The following is a 20,854-nucleotide window of genomic DNA, read 5'->3' as shown; positions in this document are numbered from 1 at the left end:
GCTCCTAGTAAACGCTCTATTGATTGGTATATAATCAATGATTAAATGAATTAATGGATAACATTTTAATTAGCTAAAAATATTAGATCTAAAGTAATTTGAACAGCTGGTCATGAAGAGCAGGTTATGAAGTTTCACTGCTGGGATTCTAGTATTGTACAGGATATATATAAGTCCAAATCTCTGTTTAAATTGTGATCACCATTGTTTCCTTGCAAGTCATATCGAGATGATAAATTCAATTTGGTTTAATATATGTCTGCATTCTAAATTGCTTTTGTCCATGACTTGAGACATTCCCGGGGAACTCTGGAGGCATTTCCAAGGAGGTTCTGAATTTGGGTGCTCCACAGTATTCAGAATTACTCTACCAGGAAGACCTACAGTATCATAGAATCTTATTGGACAATATGTATTTTCTAAATATTATCCCCCTCATACTTCTTGTAGGTACTAACAGGTTATCTTTGAAAATATAGTTGAGTTCAATGTGCTTATTAGCATCCTAAATGTTCCGAGAAGTTCTGGATAAATCAGTCCAGTTCAGTTCATTTGTTCAAAGGTACCCAGTCTTATTTGATTGGGGAATTTTATTTTTTTTCCCAATATGACAGTAATGTTTCATAGGTCAATAAGGTTCCAAAGAAGCAATTTATGAAACATCTCCTATAAGTGTTCTCCACTTCAGAGACTGGGCCACTTCTGCCCCAAGATGTGGTCTGTGTTTTTGTCCTCGCTGTTCCTGCTCATATTTGAAACACTATTTTGAACCCTTGTGTCTATGTTCTAACTATTTTTAAAAAGCCTAACACAATGTCCATTCTCTAGGAAATATTTTTATCAGCCTGTGAGTTCCTATAATGATTCTCTACCACTTTCTCATGGCTTTTAAATTTTATTTCCCTTATTGTCATTCGACAGTCCCGTCCCCGGATGTTGAGCACTGGGTTTGCGTCTGAGGTTTGCATCTCTGAGGCACCCGATCTTACAGTGGGCCTGTCAGTCAGGGACTTGGAGGGAACATGGCTCCCCTTAGATGGCTTCAAATGAAGAGACTCTAACAAATAATGTGCCTACTGGCAGAGGTAAGGAGACTGTTGAGGAGTGGAAGAGAGCCCCCCAGAATGCAGCAGAAGTGCAGTAGGCTGGGGGTGGGGGAGGGGACAAAAGGCCAGATGAGCAGGCTGGCCAGGGAGGGAGGCCTGCCTGGAATGATTGGCAAGTCCACAGAGAGATACAGCTGCTGGGAGAAGAAGGAAGAAGGGACATGGGACAAGTGGCCCAGTAATGCTCCTTCATCCTCTGATAACCTGGACCTACCAGCATGAGCTTGCAAGACAGCCAGGCCAGCTGTCTCTGAGGCTCCTGGGCATGGAGCAGGGATGGTGAATGGTGGCTAATGCTGGAAGAGACATCAGCAGAGTAACCAGCACACTAAGAGTCAAACCAGGTGTGACAGGCCCCTATCTCGTAGGGTTATATTGATTAAACTAGCAAACACATAAAACACTAACATATTTCATGATGACAGATTATCCATTTCAGCCACTCATTATTCTTATTACAAAAAGCTATGATAAATTATTATCTAAAAACTAACAGAGGAAAACACCATGTCTTGTGTCACGTTTGGGTTTTTTTGTTTGTTTGGTTTTGGTTTTTCGAGACAGGGTTTCTCTGTGTAATTTTGGTACCTGTCCTGGATCTCGCTCTGTAGACCAGGCTGGCCTCAAATTCACAGAGATGCCTAGCTCTGCCTCCTAAGTGCTGGGATTAAAGGTGTGCACCACCACCGCCCAGCTTTTTGTTTGTTTTTTTTGGGGTTTTTTTTTTTTTTTGGTTCTCTCACCCTTGTACATCCAGCATAGAGACAAATGTCACCACTGGTGATGGAGGTCACAGAGCAAGGGACAGGCAGGTATTTTGAACAGAGGTGACAGGGAATGTTTGGCTGTTTTGTTTGAAGTTTTTAGTCAATCTGACCTTGGCATAGACCCAGCACACCGAATTTGAGACTGTTCTTGCTTTGACAAACTGTCCCTGCTCTGCTAAGATGATCAGAGGCCTCTGTGTTTGCCTTTGTGTCTGTGGAGGTGGAAACTGCTGAAAAACCAGCTTGCTTTGAGCACCCGGAGCCATGGGGGAAGTGGCAGGCACTGGTTACACTTTTAGTCTCCCATGCCCATCTGGTGGATGTTGCTATTTCATTTTGTGTTGAACCTCTGTTGAACCTGTGTGGAACTTCGTGTGTATGTTTACACACAATGTGTTGGGCTCCATTATGGCATTTTTGAACATTGTTGATGGTTGACCTTCCTCCAGCTTCTTCTCAGTGTTCCCCTGCCCCACCCCCACCCCTCACTGCCTTTCAGCCTTCATGTCACATGTGTGCTTTTACCACCCACTCCCTTCAAAACCTCATTTACCCCCTTTGCAGTCCTTTTTCTAGTCTCATGACCAATAACCGCAACTACTTTCATATATATATTTACATATTATATATGCACATATTATATAATATATAACGGCAAACATGTATAAAAAGCATTATGAGCTATGATCCACATACGAGAGATAATGCGCATTACCTTTCTTCTTTTGATTCACTGATTCACCTCACTTAATACAATCATTTCCAGATCCATCCACTTTCCTGCAAATTTTATAATTTCATTTTTCTTCACAGCTGCATAAAACATCATTGTTTCTCTGTGCCACGTTTTCACTATGCGTTCATCTGTTGATGGACATCTGGACTGGCTCCATTTCTTTCTCATTGTGCATAGACAAGCAGCAAATATGGTTGTGCCAGGACCTCTGTAGTTCGAGTCTTGCTGGTGCATGCTCAGCAGTATTGCTAGGTCCCATTTTGAAAGAGTGTTAAAGATGGCCCACCAGAGGGGAGGCGGAAGGTTTGTATCTCCAGAAGCACTCTGCTTTATTACAACCCCCCAGCACCTGGTTCCTGCTGCCCTGGGCTCACGGATTAGGGAAATTGCCGGAATAATCGGCAGTGTTATTTTCATGTCAAAGCCCTGAAGAACACTGGGAAGAGCTGTTCTCCAGGCTGAAGGGAGAGAGGCCCTCCTGGGGCTGCTGCCCTGGTACAGGAGGAAGCCCCTTCCTGGGAGCCAGGACTTACCATAGGAAGGTAGGTGGGGCACTCCTGCGGCTCTCTCTCTGGGCTCCGGGAGGGTGACAGTTCTGAGAACCCTGTCATAACGCAATGGCACTGAAGGTCACCCTGCCAGAAGATTCCAGTACTGACACCAGCAGCTGCAGGTGGGAACTTCCTTCAAGGAGGGGTGACTTTCTTATCCGGGTTTCAGCGTACTAAAATTAGTGAGGACATTTATCCCCTAGATTCTGTGAGATCTCTAGGTAGTTACTCACATTTCTATCCTTGTCCGCTGGGAAATCATGACATAAACTACAACTGTGAACATGTAACTCTCTGGTAAATGTGGGCACAAGCCTCATACTCTCCTGGTGGCCTGGATGCTGGGTTCTCTTCCTTTTCCTGCAACAAACAAGCATTTTAGTTCTTCACAAGGCCAGCCGGAGCAGTGTTTGAGCAACTTCGCATGCCCAGAGTGAGGCATCCTCTGTAGATGAGCTGCAGTTTCCTCTGCCAAAGAGTGGGCAAAGCAGGCAGCAGGGGGTTTTGTAGCTTATGCTGGCAATAAAAATGACTTCTTTATATCAAAGTGGTACCATCCATGGTGATATGACTTTTTTTTGGTTATGTGTAAAAATGAAATTCACTTGGTTTCAATACAGGAAAACTGTGAAGTCTAAATTACCGAAGGTACTTTGACAGCGTCACTGTATAAAATGGCTTCGCTTTGGCCATGCTATCGTTCTCTGGGGTTTTAGTTATTCATGGTTTACCAAAGGCTGGAAATATTAAATGGAAAAGCACAGAAATAAGCAATGCACACGTTTTAAATTGCTCACTATTTTAGAGCAATCTGATGAAATCTTGTGCTGGGCCTCTCAACCCTGTCTAGGACATGGATTTTGTCCATGTATCCATGTCATATATGCTACCAATCTCCCAGATCGCTCAGTATCCATCTCATTTATCAGGCCAACTATTGCAGTATCCTAGTAGTTGTATTCAAGCAACCCTTATTTCATTCAGTAATGGTTATCAACAAATAAGCAAAGAAAAAGTAGGAAGTCATAGGCTGGCAAATTAGATATGACAAAGTGAAGCTGTAAACAGTCCCTTTAAATGAAAAGATGAGCGTATAAAAAGATGCTTTGAGAGAAAGTGAGAGCCCTACTCATAGAAATTATTATTATAACTGTACTATTTTATTATTAATTGTTACTACTCTCTTACTGGGTCTAATTTATGAAATAAACTTTATCATAGGCATGTACATACAGTTTAAAAAAAGGAGAGTATTCAAGGGATTTGGTAGTGTCTGGGTTTTCTAGCATTTGCTAAGTGACTTGGAACTCCTCCCCAAAGGATAAGAGGCTTTGACTGTTGTGAACAGCTTACTAGTGAAATCAAGTTATCTAAGCTAGCCTGTCCTTTAAGACAAGAGATGGAAGAAGTTCTTTGCTCTTTTTCTGTATTCTTGATAATGCCGTAAAATTGAGCTACTAAATCCTTAAAAACCTTCCTGCAGGAAAATTAAAAACAAATAAATGACAAGTCTTTGATTTGCTAGACTATTCTTTGAAGAATTGATTGCTGACTTCAAGGCAAATTCTCATCTTGGTAGCAGCCCTCCGAACCCACTTCCAATCCAGAGTTTTATTATCCAGCCTTTTATCCCCTGCCCAGCCCTGCTCTGAGATCTCCAAGCTTTAGGGAAATGAAGTTCACTCAGAGGTTGGTATTTTTGATCTAAGAATTTACCTTTGATATGCCCCAATTCCTCTCTGACAAAAGAAGAAAGGGAACCCATAAAAAATGTTTTGTGTAGAGAGTCCTTTGCGAAAGTGTTTGCAGCATCGACACAGGTAGAATACCAATGATGGACATTTGTAACCCACCATGCACCAAGTGAGTCTTGCTCCTTGCTGCATTTTTCTGGGTACACTGAGCATGATCAAACTCATGTTCTTCTTTTTAATGGGAAGAATCCCAAACACAGAACAATAAAATGTCCAGTCTGGAGTGTTAGAAAGAGGACTGGGAATCAGCAGTCTCTACCCAAATACACATCTCACAGTTTCATGCTGTCTCTGCTATGATGCCCCCCCCACACACACACACACAAGAGACTTGAAGGCCAAACAGGAATGTGGAAATAAAATATCTTTCACATCAAGAAATCTAAGAACAGGGTGACTCCAGGTAAGAGCAACTTAAGTTTTCATTTTGCTTTGATGGATTTGTCTCTCATCTGTCTTGGCTCTACCCACAGCCTTGGGGGCAAGATGGGGGTAGAAGCAGAAACAAAGACTTTATATAGTTACATCCAGGAGAGAGGGAAAGTTAGTTAGGAATAAGAAAATTATGCTATTCTCTATTCCACTCCTTACACGGAAATGGCTGGAACCCAGTGGTCATGTGACCTTTGGTAAACCAGTAACTAGTGAGGAAATGAAATCGCCTATGTTAGTCCAAGGTAGCAAGAGTAGGGGTCAGCTGGCAGAGCTTGGGGCAGGGCCAGAAACACTGGGTTTTAGTGCTAGTCGTGTCCAGTATTTAGGTATGGAACTTGCTAACTCATTAGCCCCTCTTACGTGTTACCTTTTCCTCATTGGTAGGACGGAACTGATGATGCCTACCCTGTTGATCTCACAGGACTGCTGTGAGAAAGCAGTGATGTCATCTTTGTGGAAATATTTGGTAACATGCGGCTCACTACTTGAATGCCTGCTCTTCCTCCTGTTGACGTGACTCAGAGAAAGCTTTCCAGTTACGCTTGTGTGTGGTTCTTGAGCTCAGCAACAATAATTTAGAATTTGTAAGAGACACGTCAAAGAGTTGCCAAACTTTTAGTTTTATGTGGGAAAATTTATAGTGCTAATTAGGGGTGAACTTGAAGATTATACTCGTACTTGAGAATGCCAATTTCCTGGCATCCGCATGGACTTCAGTAGGTTTATCGAGAGTTAGGGTAGGTGAATAGGAAAGGTTTGTTTATTTACTTATTTGTTTAATTATTTACTTATTGGTGTTCTTCAAAACACAAATTTAAAAGAATCTAGACTGTGTGGTGACGTAGTGGTAACACTGTAAATCCCAGCACTTAGGAGTCCAAAATAGGAGGACCATAACTAGCCTGGGTAATATAAGATGACCTTGTATAAAATAAACTCTTTAAACAACCTCTATCATTTCATTTATACCAATTAGATAACCATGTATGAGATATTGGATAGGGAGAGAAGACATACATACCATGTGATCTGAAACAGAGCTATGGCAGAAAGTGGTTGTCTAACAGGGAAGAATTCTAGAAAGCAGGCTAGCTACAGTATGCATACACAGCTACAGCAGAATGTAAAGATGAGAGGATAATATGGAAAGTCACCAGGGCGAAGTAACACAGCTATGGAAGTGTGTGGAGAGCGCAGACATGGTTTCCAGTAATGAGTTAGGGAAGACTTCAAGTTCAAATGGACAAGATGCCACTTGACCTGGAAACTGGAAGATCTGGACCGAGTGATAGCAAGTTCACTTGAGATTTACATCCAGCTTGCTCCAAGGATTTGAATGCCTGAGAAGAATCCACAATCCTCAAATGCAAACTGCCTGCGTGAGGTAGCAGAAACCAGAAGTGGGAAAGGTAGAGACTACAGTGAGACTCTAGAGGGATGGAAGGTCAGACCAAGAAACTTGAACTTAGTTCTGCAGGGATGGTGAGCCTGAGAAACACTGGGGTGACACAGTCGTGTCTTCATTATTATACACCTGCTCCCTGAGGACTGCTTGGACAACTTCTGAGAAGGGAGTTGGTGGCGGAGAGAAGAGGAAGCCGAGAGACTGAGATTTTGAACATTCAAACAAGCGTTTTACAGAACCTTAGCTCTATTGAGATGAAAATGACAAGCAGCGTTTGAGGTATTGGAGGAAGAAACCATAGCTTTTGGTAAATGATGTAGAAGCCACTTGGGAGAGAGAGGGAGTCAGAGATCTTACTTTGGAAATGATAAAAAAAAAAAAAAAAAAAAAAAAAAACCTCAATCCAAACTTGCCCCACAAAAGAGGTAACTTTATTCTTTCATATAATTTCAAAATAGCCTCAGGACTGTTAGATACCAGGATTCAGACAACATATTAAAGACTTGGAATTCTTAGGACTGGGGACAAAGTTCAACCAGTAAAGTGTTCACCCTCACAAAGCATAAGCACCTGAATTCAGAGTCAGGGAACCCATGTGAAAAGTGAGGCACAGGCCTGCAGTCCCAGCCATGGAGAGACTGGAGACAGAGACAGGAAGAGCCCTGGAAGCTAACAGAACAACTAACTTGACTTAAAATTTTCTAGGCCAAGGAGAGACCCTGTCTCAAACAAAAGATGGAGGAAGGCACCTGAGGGCCAGCACCCAAAGCTGCCTTCTGACCTCTCTATGCACATTATATACCGGGAGCAGGTCTTTGAAGTGTGGGCTTTTTACCTTGCTTTGTTTTTTACCCTGCCCCTAGTTCACGCTATTGACAGCTTCCTGCCCACTGTTAGGTGTGAATAGGCACAGTCACAGGCCCCTACTACCATGGCCTGGGCCACTTCGCTATGTCTGCCCTGCTATGGTGGACTATGAGTCAAAATGAGTCTCTCTCCACTTGCAGCATTTCTGAAATGGATTCTGTTATAAATGGGGTAATGGCTGAAGTCATAGTGTGAGCTGTCTTCCCGATTTGAGCTGTCTTCTCTTCAAACAGTGTACATGATACCTAAATGCTGAAACAGCATTCTACAAAGCAAGTAAACAACCAGGAACTCTTCCATATTGCAAAAATATACTGTGAAATTTTCTTTGGTTTAAAAAAAAAATCATTCTGTGAGGTGAATCTCTTACTCTGGATTGGATTGGATATGCATTCATTTACACAGGTCTAGCCAGGTCTGGGTGTCTCACTGCCCTAAACAGGTCCTATAGTCACACATCTCCTAAGAGGCTTGCTGCTATATATCAACCGGACCTGCAAATTCTGGAAGCCTCACAAGCCCCATTGCTTTCAGAAGAGTCCTAAAACAAGCACAGATGTCAATAATGATCCTGATAAACAAGAGAGAGGGAACTGTTTTCCCTCAATTATGCAGCTTCCTAATTAAGCACTGGGAGGCCTGGGGACATGTGCAAGAGAAAGATGATTTTGAGATCTGTGCTCCATTCCTTTATTGTAGTGTTCCTGTCAAGTGATTAAAAGCGAAAGACCAAGAAGGGAGCTTGTATTTGAAGATCCACAACCGCTATTATGCCCGACATGTAGATAGACTCAGAAAAAAAAATTATTTTTTGAGCAAGAGACAGCATGAGTGAGTGAGTGAGTGAGTGAGTGAGTGAGTGAGTGAGTAGGTGAGTGAAGGAGGGAGGGAATGGAAGAGTGTGAAGAGGTCCCTCAATGTGACTTTCCTGGGAGTGTGCTATTCATGAATGCTCTGTGGAACCACAGACGGAGACCGTCCATTTTGTTACTCATAGGATGGGAGACAAGGAGCTATGCAGGAACTTGCTCATTTCATTTATCCCTGATCTTTAGAGAGCTTAGACAACTCCTTCAAAACTTACTTTGAAATGTTTCCAACTCTCTTTTTACAGAAAAAAATCTGGGCAAAGAATTAAGAGTCAAACCCAGAAAATAAAAAATTCTGATCCTCTATTGAATATGCAGCACTCAAAAAATTAAAAATTAGATGGATTGATAATGGTTAACATTAGAAAATCAGAGAAACCACTCAAGGTCCAGTGCCAAAGTGGCTCTCCCCTTTCCCAGCTCTATCTGTGCCTGCTGGAAGCTTCAGTTCTCATGGCATTCTAATGGGCACGAGAGGACAGGTATAGCGGTGGCTTGGAACACCAAGGGTGACACTCTAGTGCTTTGATGGTCACGTGGACTGAGAGATAATCAAGATAACACAGTTTCTTCTTTCCCACCACTCAATAGTTTAATTTCTATGTAGACTCAAGATTATAACTTCTAGTTTCTTTTTTCCCCTTAAGTCTGAATACAAAGACTCATTAAAAAAGAAAATAGGAGGAAAAGACAAAGATATTCCAAGAATCAAAGCAAGTTTGACACACACACACACACACACACACACACACACACACACACACACACACCCCAGACCTTACTCAGAGTATGAGAAATAGCATTCCAAGGGAAGTCTTGGGTGGGGAGTGTGTGAAGTGGGAGGGAAGGAGAGGGAGAAAAGGGTGAGAAAGGGAGACAGAGGAGATCTCTGAAGGCGTTGACCCAGTCTAGGTCAAATGGTGACTATAGGAGGAGACTTATCCTTTAGGAAACTGGTGACCATGGTCCCCCATCTTTGCTCTGACAGCTCATTTGCTTTATCAGTTTAATAACCACCAGCCTGTCCAGATTGCCATAGACCTTCTCCCCTTGTGCTGACCCCCACCCAAACACAGTGCCACCTACTCTGCCTTGCAGGTGCTGTTGGCTAAGGAATGATTCCCTCAGTTCTCTTGTTCTTGTGTTTTCCCAAAGGTGCACAAGAGCATCCCAGAAACCACTTCTGCCATGGTTCTCTGCTGTGGGATGTCTTTCTGTACGCTGTGAATATGTGTTGCTCTGATTGATTGATAAATAAAGCTGCATTGGCCGATGGCAGGGCAGGATTAAGTTAGGTGGTACACTGAAACTAAAGATGAGATGAAGAAGGGTGGAGTGGAGAGAGAAGCCAGCCCTCCACCCAAGGAGCAACAAGATGCTAACAGATTGGTAATACCATGGCCACGTGGCACCATATACATTAATAGAAATGGGTTGAGTTAAGTTATAAGAGCTAGCTAACAAGAGGCCTGACCCATAGGCCATACTGTTTGTAAGTAATACAAGCCTCTGTGTGTTTACTTGGGACCAAGTGCCTACAGGATGAGGGTGGGAGAGATTCATCCCGACTGTGGGGCTGGGCAGGACCAGAGAAACTTCCAGCTACAGTTCTCAGTGTTCAGGGGCATGAATGAAAATTATCGGGATTATTTTTTTTTAACTCCAATGTGTTCTGATGATATTCAATGTTTTGTTGTAGGTGCTGGCCACACAAGTACAATCAGTTTTAAAGATTTGCTTATGGTATGTGCGTTTCTCTGATTACATATGATATTCACTAAAATGTTTCAGGAAACTACACAAATTGATGGAGTCAAGATATCAGTGTCTGGGCGCTGAGAAAAATTCCAGCGACCTCAAGCAATTTAGGTTTTTTCTTTTCTTTTTTCTTTTTCTTCCCCCATCCTTTCCTTCCTATATATTTCCTTCTTTCTTCCTTCCTACAGATACATGTCAGACATCCAACTTGGATGATCCAAATTTGGGAGCCCTTACACCAAAGAAAAATATACAGAAGGTAAAAGATTAGAAATACTAAAAAACACCACCCAAGAGCCTGCTCTGGTATTTCCTGGCCTATTTTGAACACTCATTCATGAGCATATAGTCAATAACTGCATCCTTGCTTAGGGCCCGGGATAACAGTTGAGATGATGAGCTAAACGATGCCCTCCTACTGCTGTCTGAGGTCTACTGACTGACTTTTAGAGTTTGGATCTAGAATGCCACTAAAGGCTCATGTATTGGAGGGTTGTTCCCCAGCTTGTAGTGCCACTGGGAGGTGAGGAAACTTTTAGGAAGCAAGAGCTAAGGGATGCCATGGTCTTGGAGAATATCTTGTCTCCCCACTTACTCTTTCTGTTTTCTGTCCTCAATGAGACAAGCTGCTTTGCTTTACTACATAATAGTCACCATATTTCTGCCTCACCACAACTCCACGATCAATGGATCTTAGTGGCCATAGGCTGAAGTTTCTGAAGCCAGGAACCAATACCAACGTTCCTCCCTTAGGCTGGCTTTCCCAGGTATTTGTCTTACTAATAGCTGATTTCACACTGAGATAGTCACCTAACCTGACAATATCCCTGCCCTAGAAGAACTCATCGATCCTGGAGGAGATTGCTGAATTCATAGTTCCAGTGCAGGCCATGAGTGCCATAAAAGAAAGGCATAGGCTGATGAGGAACCTTGGCCAAGGGGCCATCCCTAACCCTCTTGCGGTGGAGATTGAAGATCCCAGGTTCTTACCGTTGCCTCTGTTCCCAGAAGAGCACTCTCTGATGCCCCATCCTCCCAAGAGCACTGAGCTTCATCTCTCTAAACTCCACAATGGCCTCATCTTTTAGCACTTAAGACTGTAAGAGAGGCAAAGTGAATGCAGGAATAAGGAGAAATCTGTGCTGCCATTCATGGTTCAGAGCACAGACTGTACAATAAAACCCCATAATTCAGTCTCAGTGTGGCTACTTACTAACTACAAGGATGATCATACTCATCCGTCAGTATCCATGAGTCATTGGCTGCAAGACCCCAGGGATGCCACTATCACAGACACTTAAGTCCTTTACATAAAATGGCACAGTATTTCCCTATAGTTTATACACATCCTCCTGCATCCTTTAAGCTCTCTCTTTCAGTTACATGTGATACTAAATATAATGCAAATGCTTGGTAAATAGTTGCTATACCAGTTTTGAGGAAATATCAGGAAAATATCTTTACATTGTTCAGGACAAATGTGAGTTTTAAAAATTTCCCATCCCCAGCTGGTTTGAGTTTGGAAGCAGGGGATAGGGAAGGATGGCCATTTGGCATGCACACAGGAGAACCAGGGTAACCATGAAACATGAAGGTATGTAATATCTAGGTGGTTATTACAACAATGTTTAGGTGTTACTATTTATATTTAGGCTATTTCAGCTATCTATTGATCTGAAGTAGAAAAATTCCATTCCTGAGAACTTCCAGACAGAGCATTGTCCATCCCCATGGGGTCAGGCTAAAATGTTGGGACAATCCTTTTAGGGAAATGTCTCCCAACTCACATGTAGTGCAAAAGAGCAAAAACAAAATGAACAAAAGATTTCATTCAATCAGAACAAAAACTAAATGATTCAATGGGGTAAAGATGAAAATAACATGGACATGGCCATACTAGGGCCTTTATTTCAGGCTGGTGTTGAGGCAGAATTCTCTACCTTTCTCCACACAGCTGCTAATGCTCCACAAGAAAATAACCATCTCTACAAGAATTGAAATTGTGCAATGATTTTGCCCCAAAGCATTCTGTGCACTTACCCCAGGATTGTTTTGTTACAATCTGAAAGAAGTTATAGTATCTTGTGTTGTTGCTTATATTTTATTGACTAGGAAGCTGAGGTACATTATAGTTAAGTTATTGAATCACAAAGATAGATAAAGATAAGCTAGGCCTTGTGCCACTGACTCCTTACTCCACTGAAAGTGTGTACCAGGAGAGAAGCAAATAAGTAACTCCTGGCAACATAAAACCTAGAGGCTCAGCGACAGTGTTAGGGACCTGGATCATAAGTCCATGGGAGTCAGCAATGGGAAGTAGGGGCTTTGGTCTAGACCAGCCTGAATTTGAGTCCTGGCTTTGTGGGTGATATGTACTTACACTTGTGTTCCTCACCTCCAATAATTTATATTGATACTCTAACTTCTGCTGTAGCTATGATTGAAGATGGTGTCTCTAAGGATATAACTAAGATTAAATTAAGTTATGAGGGTGGGGGTCTGATCTTACATGATTCATGTTCTACTGTCCTTTCAATAAGAGAGATTAGATAGATTATGTGTGTCTGTGTCTCCTCACCCTCTCACCCCCACACACACACATACACAAGCCATGTGAGAGCTCAGTGTCAAGGTAGCCATCTAGTGCTGTGGATATTGCTCTGTATAAATAAAATGCTGATTGGCCAGTAGCCAGGCAGGAAGTACAGGCAAGACAAGCAGAGAAGAGAATTCTGGGAAGTGGAAGGCTGAGGCAGAGAGACACTGCCAGCCGCCGCCATGAGAAGATATTAAGATACCGGTAAGCCACAAGCCACGAGGCAACTTATAGACTAATAGATATGAGTTAATTTAAGATATAAGAACTAGATAACAAGAAGCCTGCTGTGGCCATACAGTTTGTAAGCAATACAAGTCTCTGTATCTTTACACGGTTGGGTCTGAGCAGCTGTGGGACTGGCGGGTGAGAGAGATTTGTCCTGACCACAGGCCAAACAGGACTGAAGAAAACTTCAGCTACAATCTACAAGCCAGGAAAAGACCCTGTACTGGAAATGGGATTCGACTTTGATTTTAAACTTCTAAATACCACCATAAGAAAATACATTCTTACTGTTTAAGCCACCTAGGCCGTAGCATCTTGTTATGGACATCTGAAAAGATGAATGGAGCCCACACTAGTTATATGTCTCTTGATGAGACAATCCTCCTCAACTTCACTTTTCAAATGCAAATAATATAGTGATGCCTTGTAAGATGATCACAGTAATCAAGTGAGACCAATGCATTTGAAGAACAACACTTATTTTTATAACCCATTCAGTTATCTAACAAATATTGTTTGAGTATGTGCTTCCTTTTAAGCATTGCTCTGGCTTCTGGGAATCCAAGGATGGTCAAGAGAAGCAAGGAACTCACTGCTGGTGATAAGTAAGCAAACAAACATGATAATAGGAAACAACCAGTGTTGAGAAGTCACATTCGGAGAATACTTAGGATATGGGGTTAGGGCCTCTCTCCTTGAACAATGTATTTGAGTTGAGAACAAAAGAATGAAAGAAGGCAGGTGGCAAAAGGGGATTTAAGTACATCAAAGAAAGAAAAGGAACCGCCTGTGTTCTGTGGTGAGATGGTAGAATTAGGCAGGAACCAGAGGAGACAACCGCCAGCTAATGCATTTGCGGGAGTCACATGCTCTATTATGGGATTTCATGAGATCAGCAGGCTGTCAGGTAGAGAATGCATGGTAGGGAGCCTGAGCATAGGTAATGGGGTGTGCTGGCTGACTGCTATGCCAGCTCGGTGAAGAGAGGAGAGTGACTTAGAACTGAAGAAGAGCGTTCAGACAACAGCTTCTATGGGAAAGAGAGTTGACAGACTTTGTGGTGTGCTTGAGGAGGGCGGAAGGGGGAAATCAAGGGAAAGTCCTGAGATTTAGCATGGAGAGCAGGGAAGGGGAAGTAGGGGACGTGACCATTGCGGACTATGTTCTAAGACTGCAAACACACAACATACTGACATAACAGAGAAAAACAAAACAACACATTTTCTCAGAAAGACAGAGGGAACAAAGCACGGAGCATGAGCGAAGGGGTTAGTCACTGGTGGAAAAGCTGTATTTCTTCCACTCTAGCAACAAACAAACAAAAACAAAAACAAAACAATCAGCTGTGCTCCCTTGAGCACCCAGGAGGCTTCAACTGCTTGAATGTAGCCCAGAAGGGCAGTGAGCTGGTTCGCGGAATGCTGAAGGAAGTTCTTGTATTAACAATGAGAGACGGGGAGGTAAGAGTCAGAGATAATTGCAGGGAGAGGTCGTTTAGAGTGTGTGAAGAAGGGTGCGAGGACAGAGGTGAGTACAGTAAGCAGAAAGAGATGGGGTCCACAGACCGGACTCTCTGATAAGGTGTTCATCGGGAGTGGAATGTTGGACATCAGGGTGGGCTCACCATCTGTGACAAAGTCTGGGTTGTGACCCTGGGCGTGGCAAGAGGTGAAAAGGATGAAGAGCAGAGAGGCCATGGATTTAGAGTCTTTGTGTGTATGGTAAGCCACCCAGAGCATATGAAAACAGGAGAATGGGACCAGCTAGGGCTCCCAAGCAAAGACTTCAATTCAAGAGAAGGATGAGTGTCTGTGGGTCAGAGAGGCCGATACTGGACAACCACAAGGCACCTGTGAAAAGGAACAGTTTTGAGAGAGACTAGGGACAAATAGTTTAAAACAGTAATAAGAGTATTTAACTATATTCACCCCACTTCCTAGCCTGGAGACACACTTGGTGTGAGCTAGAACCCAGCCTTGGGAGGTTTTAGGGGAAAGGGTGGGCACAAGAAGAAAGCTAGGTTTCCACCAGGCTGGGGTAGGGAACAATCAGAGCACTGAGGGTATAAAGCAGCTTATTGATTATACTTCTAGTTCTGAAAGATGCTACAAGAGTTTTGTTATTATTATATATATAGTACACATTCATGAAATGTTTTAGTAAATGATACATAATTCACCAAGCTGGACCATAAGTATCAATTACTCAGTTAAATACATTGTACTGTGACTAAGAGTGAACTACATCCTCTCCGAATAAAGTTTTATTAGATATTTTATTTTTTAGATCAAGACCACATCTTAGAAGCTAGCACACTAATAGCAATGCTGTCAGGTTGTGGAAAGGAGAAACACAAGAAAATGTACACTGATACATCTTGAAATAAGATGAGGAATCAATAAAATGAGACTCAATACCACAAGGTTGAAGGCTTTGAGAAAATGGCTCTCATATCTAATGATAAGACAGGAAATGCTGCATGAAGTTAGGCTCTCTAGATGAAGGTATAGTGTCTAAATAGCATAAAATGCAAATGCCCCAGTGTGGGAGGCCAGCTCCCACCTTTTAAAAGGATTCCTATGAGGAGGAGAAAGGGATAAGAAACTTTTAGATAGATAGTGAAGAAAAGAAAGACAGAAACACAGGATAGCTTTGAGAGGACTTGGATCAAAACCCAATGGTTTCTTCTGCCTCTTCAAAAGGGCTTTTTATAACAATGCCAAGAGGCAGGACAAAAACTATCCCCTTGATAAATCAAAGCACACCACAGAGCCAAGTGTAGACCTTTCCAAACACCTAGTAACCATGCCTGTGGTCAAATCACCCCCTTATGCAGCCCTGTTGGGTAAAGCAAGCTCAGATTCTCAGACCCTGAGTAAGTTCTCACTAAGAAACCTTTGTGGATCTCTCCACCCTTGTTGCTATTTAAACTCCAAGTCCAGCAGTATGGAGACTTATGAGGCAATGAAAATACTGTGGTAGTTCTTGAATGAAAGCTGGTTGGGAAGCATTCAGCATGGGAGAACTGGACAGAATTAGTAGAGCTAGATACATGTTCTCATGGGTGTTAGAAGTTACTGTTTACATTAGCTCATGTGCAAAAAAAGGCGACAGTTTTGGAGGACAGATTTGGGAATCTGACTTGTATTCAAGGAAAGATAGAGATCCTGCTTCATCTGGCAAGAACATGAATGCTCGTGTAGGTGAGTAAGTAGCCCTGGTGATGTTAAAGGAAGAAGGAGATACAGTGAATCAGCTACAATATGATGCTACTTATAAAGGAAGTTTATCAAACCAAAGAAATTGCCTTTCAAATACTAGGACCCTAAATTAACAAAGAGAACATTGCTTCGCCCTTACTGTATTCATTTTTTACATACAGAATCCTCAAACTACTCATAGGAACACTTTGATTGTGGCATCCTTTGTTTTTCCAGATGGTAGAATCAAATGTGACTTTGAATTCCTAAGATAGTTGATATGTTAATTTTGAAATTAAAAAAAAAAAGTTTACTTAAAGTGGCATCGACAATAAGACCAACAACAACAACAAAAATCTCTAATATCTTGGTTAAAAGTGGGCAAAGGACTTGCTTGCACAGATAGACATTTTTCCAAAGAGTATTCAGAGGCCTAGTGAGCAAATGTAAGGTACTCAACACCACCAATCATCTGAGAGATAAGGTGTACAGAAAGATGCTCCCATCAGTATGGCCCTGATTAGCAGAACAAACCATAGCCTGTTGGGAGCTGTGGAGAAATAGAAGCCTTGTGAATTGCTGGAGGGAAGGTAAACCAGTATAGCAAACTGTTAAAATAGAGAACAGTGTGGCAGTCCCTGCCCCAAAACTAAACATACACTCGCCATGTGTTCAAGGAGTTCCACTCTGGAGGAGCATGTCTAAACAAACCAAGCAGGGACTTGAAGAGGGATTTGTACATTCAACTTCATAGCATCATTCACAAAATACAAAATGGGGAGGCAACCTAAGTGTCCATGGACAGATGAGTGGTCTATACATATGCTGCTTTTCATTCAGCCTTAAAAAGAAATCAAATTCTGATATATTTAACAACGTGGATGAACCATGAAGAAGGCCAAGTGAAATGAGCTAGGCATGAAAAGACACACATTGCATACCGTTTAACATGCAGTGTGCACAGGGTTCAAATTCAGAGGGCTGGGAAGTACAGTGAGAGCTGTAAGGGGCTTGGAGGAAGAGATGTGAGTGTGATGTTTCTTTCTACTGGAAATGAAAATGTTCTGGAATTGGATAGGGGTGATGATTACACAACATGATTGTGTTTAACATCACTGCTGAGCTGCACATTCAAAATGGTAAGGTTTTTTTTTTTTTTTTAAAAAAAATCATATTTTATCAAAAATCTAAAAAGACTGATTAGAAATTGACTAGGAGATCTAAACAAGTTTTCGGGTGGGGTTGAATTGGCTGATTGGTGGTGGGACTGACCTCAGATCTGTGTCTTTCCTTATCTGGGTGTGTAATCTGAAAAAGAAGTCAACGTGACACAAATGTAATATGTAGCTGACCCAGCCTTGAGAGGTGTGGCACACACAATCAAGACAGGGAAATAACTGAAACCTGACTCAGAGATGCTCAAAATACCGACTGCATGGCAGTAATTCTAGAGAAGAGGGAGGGAATCACACCAAGTCGATGCTACACTACAGCTCATTTGTCCACACTGGTTGGAACAAGCTGAGGTGTGGTGGAAAGAACACTGAGGTGGTTTCAGAGTCAGAGATCCTGAGCTCACACCCTAATTGTGTCTCTCCACGGCTGAGTGGGAGAAGCACCCCCACAAATTCTGGAGAAGGGGCCTATACAGGCTAAGAAGGATCAGCAAAGCTTTTCATGAGAGAAGAATTAAGTCAATAACCTGAGTCCTCCAGGAAGAAAGATCCACGCCATGGTGCTGACATGAGTTGGGAGTTTAAGGAAAGGGGAAACTTGGAAAATGTGCCCTGAGAAATGTGATGGAGAGCAACCAGGATTAGTAAGGATTTTTGGGCGGCACCCAGGCCCTTCAGAGATTAGATAAGGGGATTCTGTAGCCAAGCTAATCACAGCTGTTGCTTGACTTTCCACAGCAACACTGGTTGGTAACAAAGGGCAAAGACAAGGGGTCAGGGGAGATGGCAAAACAGATACAGCATTTGCCCTGCAAGCATGAAGACGCACAATCTCCAGAACTTACCCTAACCTGGACACGACAATGGACATCTGTAGTCCCGGCACTCCTGTGGCAAGATGCGAAGCAAGGACAAGAGAAGTCCTAGAAGCTCGTAGGTCAGATAACCAAGCTGACAGAGAGTGACAAGAGACCCCAACAAGATGCCATGCAATAAATGACACCCACATGCTCTGATCTTCACATATACACTGGGCATTCCTGTGATTGCAGTGACCCCTGTTGAGGATGGCGTTTTATTGAACATATTCGTGGCTTAATTAACATCCAAAGGACCCTGGATGAGTGCAGTAAAGACTACGACAGCCAACCATATAGAGAGTTTTGAAGGCAAATGTCTAAAGAAAAGATTTAATAGTTTTAAAAGATGATAGCTAGCTAGCTATCATCTATCATCTATCTATCCATCCACCTACCTACTGATTCACCATCCACTCCATTGATTCTGTATCTCTAGAGAACTCTGCCTAATTCACAGAGTATTTAGTTGGTCACCACCAGCCAGTCAGACATGGAGGTAAGAAATGCAGAGGGAGAAAAAGGTGAAAGGCCCCAAGGCAAGATGTGGATGAAGAGAAACAGGCTGATATAGGTTGCAAGAGCTAGCAAGAAGCAAGCATAGGATAGGGCTGAGAACTCATAACTAATGGTGGGTCTCCATGTCATGATTTTGGGAGCTGGTTGGTGACCCAAAAGAAGGCCTGATAGAGAGAGCAGCTTTGTTGTCCTGGGGAGAAGTGACCTTGTGCAAATGATGACTGGACTGCTAAATGTTATGGCACATTGCAGCCAGTGTGGTATGACTCAAGAGAGAGAACAATTCTATCATTGGGATCACTTGAGTGATAAATTCTATCTCAAATGTTTCTTATCTTTCCTATACTGTCTGAATAAATGTTGATTCACTGTTCTAATAGCACTCAAAGTCAACAAAAAGAAAGTTTTCCATGAGTTTTCTTGGTGGTGTAGCTCTGATTTTTAATGTTCTAGGTACAGCAGCATGCTAAAACTATGATGATGATGATGCATATGGCATTGTTGAAGCTCTCCTGTCTGCTGAAATATACTGACTGCCTTTGATCTTAGCTATCCCTCACTAAAAGTGTCACTTTGGCATGCCATATCACTGTTTCCTTACTAGTAAAATGTGAATAATCTCAGTCCAAGGATCCTTAGAGGATTAAATGAGATAATGCATATAGATAGAGTCCTTAATATAATATCAGCAAATAGAAAGTGAGCAATTAATTTTACTTCTTGCATTAGTGTAAGCATCAGTCTTTCCTATAATTCACTCTTAGGGTTTCAGTGAACTTCTGCCTGCTAATTTGCTCCACAAGCCACAAGTTGGTATAACTCTTAGAACAGAGTTATATGAGGCAGGCACAATTACCTCTCTCTGTGTATTTCTCTCTTCTCTCCCCTCATCTCTCTCTCTCTCTTTCTCCATTTTTCTCTTTTCCTCTTTCTCCCCTCATACATAATCTTAAACGACAAGCTTTGTAGAAAGATTCCATTAAGACAGACATTCTAATAAAAACCACCTAAAGACTCTGTGGATTAGGCAGAGTTCTCTAGAAAAACAGAATCAAAGGAGAGCATAGGTAGGTAGGTAGGTGGATGGATGGATGGATGGATGGATAGATAGATGATAGATAGATAGATTATAGACACATAGACAGACAGACAGAGAGATAAACAGAAAGGCAGACAGACAGACAGACAGACAGATAGACAGATAAGGAATTTATTAGATTGGTTTACAGGCTAGTGGCTGGGTAGTCTAACAGTGGCCTGATAGCCATCTGCTCATTAAAGGACTGTTCTTAATGGTTCCGTATAGGTGAGGGATGCCTCAGCAGTCCCAGTCCAGCCCTGAAAGCCTGGATGAGTCCTAGAGAGTCATTGTTATTGTGTCTACATTGGAAGGCAGATAATGCTGAAGTCTGGTAGTGAGGGACTGCAGCAACACCCACTTAGGAAAAAGAAGCAGAGTAGATAAGAGCACAGTGTTTTCCTGGGGTCTCTTTCTGTCTGGGCTGCCCTCAAGGTGTCTCTGATGCGGATCTTCCTACTCAGTCTTCTTTGGAAATGCCCTTACAGATGCTTTTCCTGGATGATCGACAGCTGTCTGATGCTGCTTTAGAATTCCACTGAACTGCCATTGTTTCCCCCTATAGTATCTTCTTTGTCCAACTCTGCCAAGTGCAAGTTAGGTGCCCCTCTTGAGCATTTCCCAAGCTATGATGCCCTTTGTGCACTTCAAACACTACACAAAGGAATTACTCCCTTATCTGTTTCTCTTTCTGGATTCATAAGGGTAAAGGTCACATTGCTCTGGTTCATCATTGCATTCCACTGGGCTACCAGGTACATAGAAACCTGTCTGTGATTACATTTGGAATGAAACCGTGCCACTCCACATGGATGAGACAAGAATTGTCACTTTCATTTTACAAATAAAGAGATCTTAGATCTTAGCAAATAATTTTAGACTTACAATCATAATCCATGTAAAGATCGGAACAGAAGAACCTTACAGCGGAAGAAGCTTTTGTCTGCCTCACG

The sequence above is a fragment of the Peromyscus leucopus genome, chromosome 1, assembly GCF_004664715.2.
Source record: "Peromyscus leucopus breed LL Stock chromosome 1, UCI_PerLeu_2.1, whole genome shotgun sequence".
NCBI classification, from domain to species: Eukaryota; Metazoa; Chordata; class Mammalia; order Rodentia; family Cricetidae; genus Peromyscus; species Peromyscus leucopus.
Note: the sequence above shows the minus strand (reverse complement) of the source record.